The sequence below is a fragment of the Musca domestica genome, unplaced genomic scaffold, assembly GCF_030504385.1.
Source record: "Musca domestica strain aabys unplaced genomic scaffold, Musca_domestica.polishedcontigs.V.1.1 46, whole genome shotgun sequence".
NCBI classification, from domain to species: Eukaryota; Metazoa; Arthropoda; class Insecta; order Diptera; family Muscidae; genus Musca; species Musca domestica.
The window spans coordinates 5,098,608-5,111,499 of record NW_026712336.1 but is presented as its reverse complement, the minus strand read 5'-3'; positions in this window follow the sequence as shown (position 1 = coordinate 5,111,499).

The following is a 12,892-nucleotide window of genomic DNA, read 5'->3' as shown; positions in this document are numbered from 1 at the left end:
CTGCCTAAGACTTGTAGATCATTCCATTGTCACTGAAATAAAAACTGAATAAAAAAAAATAAAAATCACATGTACACACATTTCTTCTCATGGTGTGGTTGGTTAATCATTTGTTATGTTGACCTGATCATGAGTGGCATTGTTGTGGGGTTTTGTTGTTCAAATTAATTGTATCTATCAAATTGGACATTGTTTATATTTGTTTTAGATTTCATTCCCCCCACCTCTCCCCTCCCCACAACTCGTTTGAATATAGCCAAGAAGAAAAATGCATTTTATATTTATTTCATGTCGCTGACATTTCCATGTTGTTGCTGTTGTTGATGTTTTACATGCTTGATTTGCATCTCTCGTCCAGAGTTTTGTTGGCTGACATTTATTTGTCCACATTTTAACAGACTGTTTATCAATGTCGCTTCTTCTTCTTCAACTTGTTGTCCGGAGCATTTGTTGGTTGGTTGCTGGTTGTTGTGTGCCGTGTTCTGTTCTGTTTCTCAAGCTAAACTTTTGTTTTGTTGTTTTTCAGTTGTCATTGTTGGGATTTGGGTGTTCTGGTTTAAACTTAGAAGATCTCATGCTTTTCTCGGTAACATGATTACATTTCATCACAATCATGGGCATAGAGTTTTCTTTTCTGGGGTTCTAACACCACCACCATCATCATCTTCATCGTCCGCCACCCGAGCAGCAGGCTTATGATGATGGTTGTAGTTTTTTTGTTGTTGTACGTTTCTTTCTTTCTGTCTTTCTCCATCGGGGAGGGGTTTACCTTCCTTGACTGATGATGATGGTTGCCGGTGAGACGGTGTCGCATTTACAAAAATGTTGTCAACGATCTAGTTGTTGTTCTTTGTGACCCTTGAAATATTAGATCGTTTTCCATAACAAATAACATGATTTTCAAAAGCCAACATTTTGAAAAGTCGACAATCGGCCAAGAGTTTTTACATATTTTTTTTCTAATCCACCATAAAACAAGATTTACATATGTTATTTATTGGCCAACAGGCCATGAAAAGGAATTATGTATATCTCTTTTTTTCTCCGGATGTTAAAGTTTAGAATGCCACAAATAATGGGAAATTAAGGGAAATGTTAAAGGGGAAGGTGTATAGGAAAAAAGTAGAAGGTGTCATATGGCTCGGATCATGTGCACCTGTAGGTGACTTAGAGAGATAGCTAGTGACCTTAAGTCTTAAAGTTGAACTAGACAATTTAGAAAGCATTTGCAGGTTTACCAAACACATGCGACCCAAAACATGGTTTGACCATAGTCTGCTTATACTGCGAGGTGCAAAATTTAGAATAAATCGTGGACTCCGCTAAATTTATATGTAGTTTATAATTTTTCAAAATTTTGTACAGGGCTATCAGAGGTTAGTTGGAAACATTTCTCATTTTTCTTCTGCATTTTTATACCCTTCAGCACATAGTGGTATAGGGTATTAGGTATTATGTTTGTAACATGGAGAAGGAAGCGAGATGGATCCATAGTTCTATCTCGCTTCCATAGGATCTTCATAGAATCACTTTCTGAGTTGATTTATGCATAACAGTCTGTCTGTCTGTCCGTCCATCTGTCCATGTATTTTTGTGAAAAAAATGCAGGTCGCATTTTTATCCGATTGAGATGAAATTTTCCAACCAATATTTTTTTGGCCCAAGGACAAACCCTATTGAAATTTGTGAGAATCGGTTCAAATTTAGGTATAACTCTCTTATATATATCTTCAACCGATTTCGGGTTGTTTTGCACCAAATGCCAATTATTAATTAAAAAGGTCTGAATTTTCGCATATCCGACCGAAGCAAGTACACCAAATTTGGTGAAAATCGGTTTAGGTAGGCCCCAAATATGTGTTTCATCCGATATGGTATTTGAGTCCCTCGCTTTCGTAATATGCACTCCACACAATGATATTTAGTACCAGATATCACATTCATCAACGAAATACCTCTCCTAAATTTAGTCAAGATCGGTTCAGATTTGTATGTAGCCCCCACAGATATCTTTATTCAATTTGACGTTTATTGTTCACAGAATGGTAAATATCATCCCAAATGGAGTATTTTTTGGCACATACGACTGAATTCAGCCTAGAAGCAAGCCCCTTGGTGTTTATGCACTGCACAACAATGATATTTAGTACCAGATTTCAGATGCGGACCAGAAATACCTCTGCCTTTTTTTATCGAGACCTGTCCAGATTTGGATATGTAATACTAGCAAGTGCGCGCTAATTCGTCAGTGAAAAGTGTCCCTTAAAATTTTATATTCATTAAAACATTTTGTATTAGGCCATTTTGTACTCCAAATGCACAATTTGTGTAGTTTGAAAATATTTTTAAACCAAAGCTTCATATATTGTTCAAATTAATGAGACGTTCAGGATTTTGTATATGATTCAAGTTTTCTATTTTTCAGAAATAATTTCAGAATTCCAGCTCTATTCCTTCATCCACTACCAAATTTAGCAACATTTAGTACCCATATCCAAAACAATCTACATCTCTCAATCCTAGACACCAACAGTGACCCACCATTTAGTACTTTTCGAACAATTAAAGTACGCATTTACCAAACGACCTCCAGATCTCAACACCAGATACCAACAGAGACCTTATTATCAAATTTTGGGATTCCACCTCTATTCCTTCACCCAAGGTCAAATTTAGTACCACTTAGTACTTTTCGTACAATTATAGTACACATTTCCAAAACTACCTCCATATCTTAACTACAGACATTAAAATAAAATTTTGGAATTCCAGCTCTATCGGTTCACGCAAATCCAAATTGTACAAATTTGGTACATATATGTACGAATATCCAAAACTTCCTACATACTCCAATCCTACAATCAAAATTTCGAAGATAACTTTCGTACCTCAATCATACCTCATAACCAAAATTTAAATTGTACCAAGTTATTACACATAAGAACGAATTTCCAGAACTACATGCATTCATCATCATTTCTAAATTTTAGAATTCCAGTACTATCAGCTCACCCAAATTGAAATTGTACCAAATTAAGTACCATTTGGTACACTTAAATACAAATTTTCATAATTACCTACATCATCATCATCAGGATTCCAACTCTACCGGCTCCCCCAAAATTTAAATTGTATTAAATTTAGTACCATCTAGTATGCATAAGTACGAATTTCCAAAACCACCTACATTCCTCAGACCTAGAATGCAATTATAACCTTATTTCAAAATTTTAGAATTCCAGCACAATCGGTTCACTTTTCATTCACACAAGTACAAATTTCGAAAACTTCCTCCATATCCCAATCTTACACTCAGCTAGTAATGTTAAATTCAAATTTCCGATCCTCCATATTCAAATTGTACTATATTTAGTACCGTTTGGTACTTTACGTACACATGAGTACACACCTCCAAAACTACCTCTTTACATAGACACTACTCCTCAACCTTAACTCCCATTCCAAATTTCAAGTTTTTAGTTCTAACCGTTTACATGATACGAAATCGTACCAAATGTAGTACATTTTAGTACTTTTCGTACACTTACAGTGCGAATTACCAATCAGCCTTTGGCACATCTATTTTGCACTCCATCAGTGACCCTCATTCCAAATTTAAGGGTTCTTCCACTAATTCCTCAAATATAAAGGGTATAATATTTAGTACATTTTAATATTTTTTGTACTGTTCTAGTACGAATTTCCAAAAACCCAGATTTATCTGACCACTTTGGACCAAGAGTGACCCTCACCCAACATTTCAAGAGCTTTGATGTTTTTTAAAATGATATAACATTGTCAATAATTGATTTGCAAGCGATGTAAATTTGAAATTCCGGCTGAGGACCAGTCTTGATAAAATAAGGTGGAATACAAAATTTTGAGACGCACTCTTGGAGCAGCGTTGAAATTAGACACAACTTTTCGGAATTTGTACTTACGGGTACAATGTTGCTATTGAAAATCCAATAAGAGCTTTAAATTTCGACGTTGCGAACAGTAATAATAGCTACATTACAGTACAGCATCATTATCGAGGGTCAGTTTAAACACTTATTTTCAAATTTTGAATACGGGCTAAGATGAGGTGGGATTTTCTGGAATTCCTTCTAAAAGTTCACGAAAGTATCTAACAGTTACGAAGAGTTACAACATTGCCATTGAGCGATTTTGAGGGTATAACATTACTGTATTGGAAATTATGTCACTTCCTGTTTGTAACGACTGACTTTGAATTGGATCTAAAAATGAGGGCGATATTTTGTCTATAAAAGGCAATATTTACCAAAACTCAAATTTTACGAAATACTCGATGTGTCTCAATGAAAGTATTGAAACTTTGCTCTCCCATGATGCCAAACATTTCAGCCTTCAATTCGGAAATTACATAAAAAATGAAAATATTTACTTCAGGTTAAAAACAATTAAATCATCTTCATTTATGGTTATGTACCTGTCGTTCCTGTTCCTCTTCTTATGCACTTTTCTCACTTTATAAATTCTGCAAAGGAAAAAAATCGGTGACAAACATAATATAGAATTACCTACAAAATGCTCGTCTTTAATTTTTTAAATACTTGTTCCCATTTTCGGATTGGGTTTAATAAAATCAATTTTGCTCCCACAATTATTAAAAAGCAACAAAACACTTTTTTACAAATTTGCCAAAAGATACAAGTCTCCCCTTGTGTTATGCGACACTTTACTTCACACATGTCTGAGCGGTAGAAGAAGAGTTTCAAATATGCAATATGGAAATATTTGTTCGGGGTTAAAAAATCTAAAAAAAAAAAAAAAAAACAAAATAATTTCAACATACAAGAAATATGGTGTCAAGTTTAGAACCTCAAAAGTGTTTCGGTGACCAGGCAATGCTGGCTGGCTGGCAATGGTGACAAACGAGCGAACGACCATTCTTTGCTGGTGTTTAGAGACCTGGCCAGTGACCGTCCCCACACAAAAAAGTCTGTATCATATTATGAAAAATGATATCGCTGGATTAACATAAAGTGGAAGTTCAGAAAAAAGAGAACTGTTTAAGAACTAAAATAGCAACAACATTATCTTGCTGGACAATGTTTATGGTTTGATGAAATTTAATATTATTTTAATTTTTGAGGGGCGAGGCGGGGAACTGCGAATGCAGGGAAAGGGTTAATAGCATTTAAATATGTGTTTAAAAACCTGTGGTTTAAGTTTATTTGGAGGAAAGAAATTAAATATTTTTGTGAAGTTTTGGTTTTTTGCTGTTGTGTGCTTTGAATCGATTTGAAAGTGTTAAGTTTAAAGAGTTCATTAATCTGAGACAGAGCGATACAATTGATTAACGGATACAAAATTTATGAAGTGGGAGAATTTTAGTGAGACGTGTAGAAGGGAGAAATGACAAAAATGTTTTCTTGGGATGAGAAAATGCAAGGTGGCGTTAGGAATGTTTTTTGCTAAAAAAACGATTCAGATCAATGAACATTTTTTAAACAGAAAATAATTTAAAATATGCGAAAATAAAAATAAGATGTTATTGCAACAGACATAATTAGCTCAACTTTTACTAATTTCAAAGAAGAATTTTGGACTATTACTAAAAATAATAATGAGAGTTATTATTTTTAGGAAGGTCGTGTTAATAAACAGGGATAAGTAAAATGGTATGAAATTCCCATCAAAATTGAGAGACCACAGTAAATTGAGTTAAAGTGGAGTCAGTACAAATTCAATTTTTTTTTCTAATTACAGTCAAAAGTACTGTAGATTATAAAAATAGAGATTAAAATAGAAGACATGTGAAGACATAGTCTACCTCGCAAAAAAACTTAGATAAAGGAGCCAAGTTCACCGCTCTTCCACATTTTTTTTAAGTTTTCGAATTAATATTCCTTGGAAACCGTTAATTTTATTCAGCAATATTGCAGAGTCACGAAAGGGGATTTTTGGTCCTTTTTGCAAAATATGTTTAATAACTCCCTTAAAACGCGGTCGTAGCAAGTTCAAATACTCCACAAAATTATTTGCCATAAAATTCTACTATAACTCCCAGAATACATCAAAGGTCTCAATCTTACACAGATTACAGGAATTAATTAATATTAACCAGTAAAGAAAGTCTTAAAGTTGGGCGGAGCCGACTTTGTGATACCCTACACCACTTTGCTAATTGAGTAGAGCTCTACATAATAATTAAAAGTTTTAATGGGAGAATTCAATCATACACGCTATGATTATAATTATAATTTAAAGTTCAAAAGACTATATATGCCGAAGCATTTGTATCTTTTAAATTCGGACTTGTATTGCCCATTTGGTGCACAATTAATTTGAAATCGGGTAAAAATATATATGGGAGATATATCCAAATCGGAACCGATCTCGATAAAATTTGGCAAAGATATTTCTGAGCTGTATTTCATATATTTCCCTGAATATCGTTGTTACGGAGTGCATATTAGGGCTGTGGGTAACAAATATAACAAATCGGATGAAAAATATATATGGGAGCTGTAGCTATATCTGAACCGATTTCCATAAAATTTGGCATACTACCTTCTAGACTAAATTCGATCGTAAATGTCAAATTTCATCCCATTTGGGCAAATATTACACGTTTGGTGCACAATAAAAAGTAAATCTGACGAAGTTATATATGGGAGCTATATCCAAATCTGAACCGATCTCGATAAAATTTAGCAAAGGTATTTCTGAGCTGCATTTGATATATTTCCCCAAATATTGTTGTTACAGAGTGCATATTACGGCTGCGAAGGACTAAAAATACAAATCGGATGAACAATATATATTGGAGCTATAGCTATATCTGAACCGATCAAATTTGGCATACTTATTTTCAGGCCTAATTTGGTTGTGTGTGCAAAATTCCATATAATTCGGGCTGATATTACACGTTTGGTGCACAATAAGAGGCAAATCGGACGAAAATATATAAGGGAGCTATATCTAAATTTCGACCAATTATCTCCAATTTCAACAGAGTTCGTCCTTGGGCCAAACAAATTATTTGTGCAAAATTTCATCTTGATCGGATAATAAATGCGAACTGTATTTTGTTCACAAAAATACATGGACAGAAGGACGGACAGAATGTGATTTTATGTAAATCATTAAAAGAAACTATCTCGTTTTCTTTTGCCTGTCACAAACAAATGCACAAAGACATAATACCCTGACCACCTTGTGATGTAGGGTATAAAAACACATTGTAGTCGTAACACGTTAAGTCGTACTTTATGTGAGTTTATAAAAATATTTGTACAAAACATTATTTTGGGAGGATAATGTCAAAGGCCAACATATTCCTCATAAAATTGTACTGTAAGTCACCACATAAAAAAAAGAAATTCAAAATTCTTATTATATTCAAAAAAAAAAAAAAAACACTTTTTTTTAATTTTATTGAATGAAAGCAAAAAATGTTGGATCATATTTTAGAATAAGTATATATTAGTTCGTATTGGTCACCATTGGCACGAATTATGGCCTTCAAACGGCCAATGAAACCGTCACACGCTGCCCGAATGTTGCTCTGCGGTATTTTGACCCATTCCCGTCGAAGCGCTTGGTTGAGTACACCAACACCATGTACGGCGCTCGAGTTCTGGTTGCCAACCGAAGGTGCACATTTTCAGCTGACCTCTTCTGCAAGTTAACACGATAAGTTTGTTTGTTTACAAACTGCTGTACAATGAATGTAATCTCATCGGAGAAAACCAAATTCGGCAGTTCACCACTTTCGGCCAAGCGAACCAATTCTATAGCTATTTTGAGTCTATTTTCTTTCTCTTGCGGTGTACGTTCTTGTACTTTTTGGCTTTGCGTCGAGCTCATTTTCATTACTTTCCGAATGGAATATTGCGATATGTTCGGGATCAGATTTCATCCTCGAAATTAGTAATTCAAATTTGGTGAAAATTGGATCAGATGTATATATTTCATCCGATTTGTGGTTTTAAGACCCTCACAAGCGTAATATGTTCGGCTACGATTAAAGGTTTATTATGCACCAATAATATCAAATGTCGATCTAGCTATGTCCGTCCGTCCGTCTGTCTGGCTGGTGCGCACGATAACTCTCGAAGGGAGTATCCGAACTTGGTACATTGAAATATTTTTGTCAAACTAAGATCGAGTTCGGAGATGGGCATTATCGATCCACTCCTTCTGGTACCTCCCCCACAAAAAAATATATTTTTTACACAGTAAGAGAAACGATAGTTCGATGTTGCTCCAACTTTGAAAATCTTAATATTTGCGTCAGTGATGGGCCAGGTGACCATCAAGTGCCTCCCCACAACGGGTCAAAATTTTGAATAATTACAACTCTATAAAATGCGATTTAAGAGTCCGATTGTCTTCAAGTTTTACACATCCCAATATTTTATTAATCCAAGGTCTGGTGTAAGGAAGGAATACATCGGTCCACTACTTTTTGTACCTTCCCCACAAAAAATCGACATTTTCAAAATATATATATATATATATATATATTCTGCACAGAAAAAGAAAAGATAATCCAATTTTAATCCAACTTTTTATATGTATTAGATTAAGCATGAAAATGGAATACTTCGGTCGACTATATCAGGTACATCACGCAACATTTTCTAAAAATTTTCAGATATGCCATCTAAAGGGAAGGAAGTTACCAATATAGTTCAAGCCTAGCCCGTCGCAATATTTATATCATATTTATTTAGGCCAATGCGAAATGGACAATATCAACCCATTCCTTCAGAATTCCCTCCATAGAGGGTCTAAAATTTGAATAATCATAACAGAAGTCTAAACATACTTAAAGAATCGAACATTGGCTGAGGGTATATGTCTGTCGGTAGAACCGATTGATACTTTTTAACTTGTTTTGTTTTGTTTCAGTGTCATCCTTTTCAATTAATCCCATATTTATCATTTTCATATGAGTTCCTCTCCCTCCTTCAATAATTCTCCTCATCAATTCAACTCACATTAAAAGTCACGTGCATAATATTCCAACACCTATGCCATAAAGCTCACTTCATTTAACCATAATTCATTGTAACATAATTATAATTAGATTTTCCAAGTTGTTTTCCGTTTACCGTTATTGTTGTAAACTTTCTTTGCTTTGTTGTTGTTTTCTTTTCAAGTTATTTTATGATTTATGGTAAGCCATTCGAGTAAGGTGCTTAGAACCGGAACCTTAATTAATTTGATGTGTTAATCCTACTGGGGAATTGCGAATAAGAAAAGAAAACATTAGGTTCGGATTCATTTGCAAGGAGAAGGGAGCTTCCTTTTATGGTAATAAATGCATTTCATTTGCTTGCCTGCCACACAGCAAAAAAAAAATACCTTTAACTTAAACGACTTATAAAGAGGGTAAGTGTTGGTAATGCGAATTTTTGTGCGATTTAAATCGCTAAAAGACATGCAATGTTACTGACATCAAACTCAGGCCATGAGTGACGGACATGCAGTCAAACATTCACGAAACACACACACACACACTTAGTTAGTCACCACAATTTGCCGCAAACAACCAACCAACTAACCAACCAGAAGAGTCAAGTGAACAGAATTATTCAAAGTGCACTTCAAACTTTAGCGGGCATTGCTGGTTACCAATCCCAGAATAGAGACGACTTCCACGTACCGTTCATACAGCTGTTGTTCTCTTTAAGAACAATGAACAATTCATAAATGTCAGAATTTATTAAAATATCAAATGAAATTTGAATGGCAGAAACATAACTCGCGTCATTCGGGGCAAGTCATTCTCGAAGCGCAAAAAAACAGAAACAAGAATTTTAAAATGGTTTAGAACTGGCACCTTGACCAAAAAATATTGGCTTTATGTAAAACAAATGAATAAAATATTAATTCTTTTTTTAAATAGATAATGGCATTATTTTCTATGGGGGGATAAACTGTACCATTTTCATGACCTCGATATTGGATGGAGAGGATATTCAAATTGTCAGTAAAAAAACAGTAAGGAAAGTTCAAAACCAATATGCGTAACTAGTAGAGCTCCCGTAACAAAAAAGTTTATATGTGTAATTTATATGAAGTAGATCATATCAACAATGAACCATGACTTTAAAAATATTTACTGGAGAAATATATATACCGGACCTGGTTTCACTAAATGGAAAAATGTGGTTGAATTGGAAAAATCTATTTAATTTTGGCCGATATTACATATATGGTGTGCAATATCCGCAAAATCGGCTAAAGATGTATTTCGAAGCTATATAATAATTTGAACCAATCTCCATAAAATTTGGCAGAGGTATGCATATTATAAATGTGAGGGACTTTAACTCCAAATCGGAAGAATCAAATGTATATGGGATCTATTGCTATATCTAAACCGATTTTCACCAAATTTCCTTCTAAACTAAATTCGGTCGGATGTGCCAAAATTCAGGTCATTTGGACTGATATTTGCCATTTGGTGCACAATACGCCTGAAATCGGATAAAGGTATATATGGAAGCTATATCCAAATCTGATCCGATCTCTATAAAATTTGACAAAGGTATTTCCGGGCTGTATTTGATGTCTGGTATGAAATATCATACTTGTGGAATCCATATTACGCATGTGAGGGACTTGAAACCACAAATCGGATGGGAGCTCTGGCTATATCTGAACCGATTTTCACCAAATTTGTCGTACTTGCTTATAGACTGAATTCGGTCGGAGGTGTCACAATACACCCCTTCTGGCAGATAATGGCAAATATCTGCACAACATACCGGAAATTGGATAAAGGTATATATCATAGCTATATCCAAATCTGAACCGATTTTCATAAAATTAGGCGAATGTATTTGTGGGCAGTATCTTATATCTGGTACCAAATATAATTACGCAAGTGAGGAACTTAAAAACCAAAATAGATGAAACTCGGCGAATGTCGCTAAAATCATAAAAATACCGAATATCGAAAGGTGTATTTATTTGGGGGCTATACGATGACGGGGACCTGCACAGACAACTTTCTGTCATAGGCTGTAGTATCTACTACGAACTTCGAATAACAAATTTTGAAACAATTACGGTGAATAATTTCGGTAAAATGATCAAAGTACAGAATATCGGGAGGTACCGTTATATCGGGGCTATACCAAAACGTGGACCTACATGGCCCATTTTCAATTCCTCCAGACATGATATACATTTGAGTAAAATTTTATCAACTTACTTCATTTCATTCGGAAGCTTCATTTCATTCGGAAGCTAGAGCGATTTCCAGGTGATATCCGAAATACACGAAAGGCGAACTTCTGGCTTTTTATACCCTACACCACAAGGTGGTCAGGGTATTATGTCTTTGTGCATTTGTTTGTAACAGGCAAAAGGAAACGAGATAGACCCATAGTTCCTTTTGATGATCTGCATAGAATCACATTCTGAGTCGATTTATGCATGTCCGTCCGTGCGTCCGTCCGTCCGTCTGTCCATGTATTTTTGTAAACAAGGTACAGTTCGCATTTATTGCCCTATCCAGATGAAATTTTGCACAAATCATTTGTTTGACCCAAGGACGAACCCTATTGAAATTGGAGATAATCGGTCAAAATTTAGAAATAGCTCCCATATATATCTTCGTCCGATTTGCTTTTAATTGTGCACCAAACGTGTAATATCAGTCCGAATAGTATGGAATTTGGCACGTACGATCAGATTGGACCTGAAAATAAGTATGCCAAATTTGATCGAAATCGGTTCAGATATAGCTATTGCTCCTATATATACTGTTCATCCGATTTGTCATATTTGTTACCAACAACCGTAATATGTAGTCCGTAACAACGATATTCAGGGAAATATATTAAATACAGCTCAGAAATATCTTTGCCAAATTTCATCGAGATTGGTTCCGATTTGGATATAGCTCCCATATATTTTTTTATCCGATTTCAAATTAATTGTACACCAAATGGGCAATACAATTTAACGAATACGAATTTAAAAGATACAAATGCTTCGGCATATTTAGTCCTTTGAACTTTAAATTATAATTATAATCATAGCGTGTATGATTGAATTCTCCCATAAAAACTTTTAATTGTTATGCGCAGCTCTACTAAATTAGCAAAGTGGTGTAGGGTATTATAAAGTCGGCCCCGCCCGACTTTTATACTTTCATTACTGGTTTATTCTGATTTCAATGACGAATATAGCCAAATATCGTAGACAACCAAATCTTATAGATGAGTCTACATTTGGAGACACAGAGGGCCCTGTTGCTTTTGGATATGATCGCTAAATATTTAGGGGTTTAAATGAACCAAAAACTGTAAAAATAGCTGATCACACAATTGAAGCCAATCGACACGGAATTTTGCATTAGAATAGAGTTAAGGACAGGGAAGAATTCAAGCATTTTGGATTACATTTAGGTGTAAAATGGACCACAACAACTAACAGCACGACGGAGGGCGTAAATATTAGGCAAATGTCCCTGGTCATTTCAAAAGCTATATAATTCAAAAGCGAAATCTTCCAAAATGGATGTGGACATAAGGGGGCTTCTAACATATTGTAGTGTTGTAGGGTATCACATGGTCGGCCTTTGCTTATATGTTTGAAATTACCAACCCCATTTTTCAACTGCAATTTAAAAAAGAATTTTTAAACTTTTTGGCTGTTGACAGAAGGCCTCTTACTGGATCAGCTATTTATGGGGACCAGTCATAGCCAATTATTCGGAAAAAAAATAATTTTTTGGGGATCTTTGTGCTTATGCTTTCGACATAACGCAGATAGAATTTTTGTTATTCCCAAACTTAGACTTTTGCAGAATTTATGACACATGAAACGATGACATGTCACAAAGTTTTAATTTAAACCATACATTCAACTAAGACTAAAAACTCCTAAAACTTGTGCA